This window comes from Haplochromis burtoni, unplaced genomic scaffold, assembly GCF_018398535.1.
Source record: "Haplochromis burtoni strain Fernald_Lab_line unplaced genomic scaffold, NCSU_Asbu1 Contig_25, whole genome shotgun sequence".
Taxonomy (NCBI): Eukaryota; Metazoa; Chordata; class Actinopteri; order Cichliformes; family Cichlidae; genus Haplochromis; species Haplochromis burtoni.
Window position 1 is genome coordinate 1,393,065 of NW_024582386.1, and position 2,945 is coordinate 1,396,009.

Consider the following 2,945-nt stretch of genomic DNA (forward strand, 5'->3'; position numbering starts at 1 on the left):
GTGACTGACAGACTGCACTGTGGGGGTCCAGGGACTTGGTAATGTGGCCTTGCTTACTAGACGCTTCCATAAATAGCCCTCTGTTGGTCAGCAATGTTGTGAAGTGTTGTAAAACCACGTTAACGCCATTTTTTTTAAACAAGCTGCTCTTTAAAAACTAAGTAGCTCCACTGGTTCCTGTTAGTTAGTCATTAAAAATGGCTAATGTCGGTGATATATTTACTCAGCTCTTACTGCTTTTTGAGGTTTCGTCGTTTGTCTGCTGCTCTCCTCTGTTTTACAACACAATTTGCAAACGTCCTCTCATGTTAACGTCACTTTGTCTTCACTAATCCAGTTGCTAGCCCTTACACTGTACGTGCTATTCGTGTTAGCTTCGCCGACTGGTTTAACCATATGGAGATTTCACTGCTCGCCGGGAGTAGCATTCTTACAGACAAGCTATATATTCTTATATTATAGCGAATAAATGTTTACAGAGATAAGAGCCCTTACCTTTTAAAAATGGGAGTACGTGTCGTTTGCTAGGTGCCTGTACACTCAAATGTGACAGCTGCACAGTTCACACTGACAGGTGAACGTCACGCTCCGTTCATTGACCATGACAAGAGTCGGTAATTATATACTTTCACTGATTTTAGCGACTAAAAATGTTTACTTAAGAGATTGTATTTGGACAAAAATTATAAAAACAAAATACAAGATAAAACATTTTCTCATCGTATATAAAACTGCATTGTGAATTACAGGATAAGGTAATAATCAGTCATTAAAGATATCAGAAGTGCACCTGTGCTCGTTTGTTCATTAAGTATCATTGTAACATAATATACCATAAAAGTCCTCTTCGTGGTCAGCCAAAATTCTTTTTCTGAGATGCAGAAAGTAAAGGAACAGCATACGAGGTTAACCAAATCTAAATAAAAGGTGAGCTGATATGTACAAATATTGAAGGGATCCCTGAATGCACCGTTGTTCAAATCGACGTGCTGAAGACACAGAATGTTGCCACTGTCGCCCCCTAGTGTCTGAATTACAGAGGTACAAGTGTTTAGATCAGTCACTGTAGTTTCATGTACAGGATTCCACACCAACACTGACTGAGAAATCAAGTCAAGCTTTTTGATTTAAACATAATATGATGGGCCTTGAGTTAAAATTCATTGTGTACCCAGTTTTGTATCATTAATACTGATCTTTAGAGCACAAAAGTGCAAATATTACGCTTGGGTTTTCATCTTCATTCATTTATTTTGTGAAAATAAATTTTGTGAAAATGTAAAAGTAATCGTTTCACATAATTGGACTTATTTTATTACCATTAATTAAAATTGGACATTAGTCAAAATTGGACATTATTCCTCTGTACTGACACATGGTAATCTTACTATTGTATACACTGCTCAAAAAGAATAAAAGCTTGATGAATGAAATATTCAAATAGAAAATCTTTATTTACAATATTTAATTTGTTGTGAGCAAATGAAGAATAATTATCAACGTCTGCATTTTCAACTCTAAATCATCAACCTTGAAAAGTTTTCCCTGTAAAGTTTTCCCTTAAGCTGTGAAAATTATGAAAATGGGAAGCAGGCGCAGCAATTTATTGAAACATCTGTAAACACATATGGAAATACAAGATAAAAGGCAGAAACAGTGTTTGTACAACTCCATCGAATTGAATGTCAGTAAGGTGAAGGACAAAGATGTTCATACCAAAGTATGAACATCTTTGTTCTTCAACACAGCCTGAACTCTCTTAGCCAAAATTTCTTACAATTTCTTGAGGAGTAGTTCTCCAGCTTCTTGAAGGACTCTCATCCAGACCTCATCTATGTACACTCACAATGATTTCAATCAAACATTTCAGCAGTCTGTAACTCTGTTACCACTGATTTTCAGCCATACTTCCTTCCCCTGAGACCATTTCTGATGAGCCTTCAGTAAACAGATGGATCAACTGAAGGTCCAGATCTATCTCTCAGGTCCTGTTTCAGGTCTTTGCTGGATTTTCTTCCTGCTTAAGAACACGACTTTCAGATACTGCTCATCTCCTGTAGATTTTTTAGGTCTGCCACTTCTTCTTTGCCCTCCACTTATCTGGGTTCCTCTAATTTGTTGAGGCCACACTCCACACCATGCAGAGATATGCCAGGTTTTCAGCTGGTGGTGCTGATGGTGCTATTTTATATATGTCAGGTCAGGTAACACTTCATAATAAGGTCCATCACTAAGGGCGTAATTCACCTGTAATTAAATGGAATTTCAATGCACTTTATTTGAAATAACAATGTAATTATATTTACCTTAAATACTCAAAAAATAAAAACTCAAATACTTACACTAGAATAAAGGGGTAAGCTGTGATATTTTCATTTTGCTGTAATTATTATGAAGTGTTTCATCACTGGTGTTGTCTCTTCTCTGTGTCTTTCACTGGGATTACAGGTGGACGTTTGCTTGCTACACAAGCAAACAGTTGGTACAGAAAGAGTCCCAAAATCTCCACAGTAAAAGAAATGAGCTCCCTCAGAAAAACACTAGGGGGCCTCTTTGGAGGAGGAACCGGCCGTGCTCCACAGTGAACACTGGTATGATGTGTGGAGGAATTTGTTAGTGTGCCACCAGCGTCCACTAACACTGGAACGCACATGATACCAGGAGTAAAATTTAACATCCTGATGTGTCATCGTAACAATCTCACCTCAAAGGTTTGCTGCCCTTTTACATTTATCATACATATTTTAACCACGGAGTGCTATGCAAACACTTCAGCAGCACGGCCTGTACGCACCATCATGTGGTTCACTGTGCTGCATTAGATGTTTATCTCTTCTGTCGTTGACACTGGTCACAGTGAAGCTGTTCACCGCCACTCGTTATTTGACTAAATTCAGCTAATATGTAAATGTTCTGCAACTGCAGTCATCACACGATGGATACGC

The 2,945-nt window shown here is 38.1% G+C and overlaps 1 protein-coding gene across 1 annotated transcript in view; it reads right to left on the bottom strand.

The window, feature by feature from the left end:
- The window catches only part of znf706 (zinc finger protein 706), a 2,657-nt gene extending 2,053 nt beyond the window's left edge, over window positions 1-604 (bottom strand). The window contains exon 1 of the mRNA XM_005917545.2: window positions 496-604. The gene's annotated coding sequence lies outside the window, so the exon portion shown is untranslated. The remainder of the gene's footprint in view (window positions 1-495) is intronic.
- Between the last annotated feature and the right edge of the window lie 2,341 nt (window positions 605-2,945).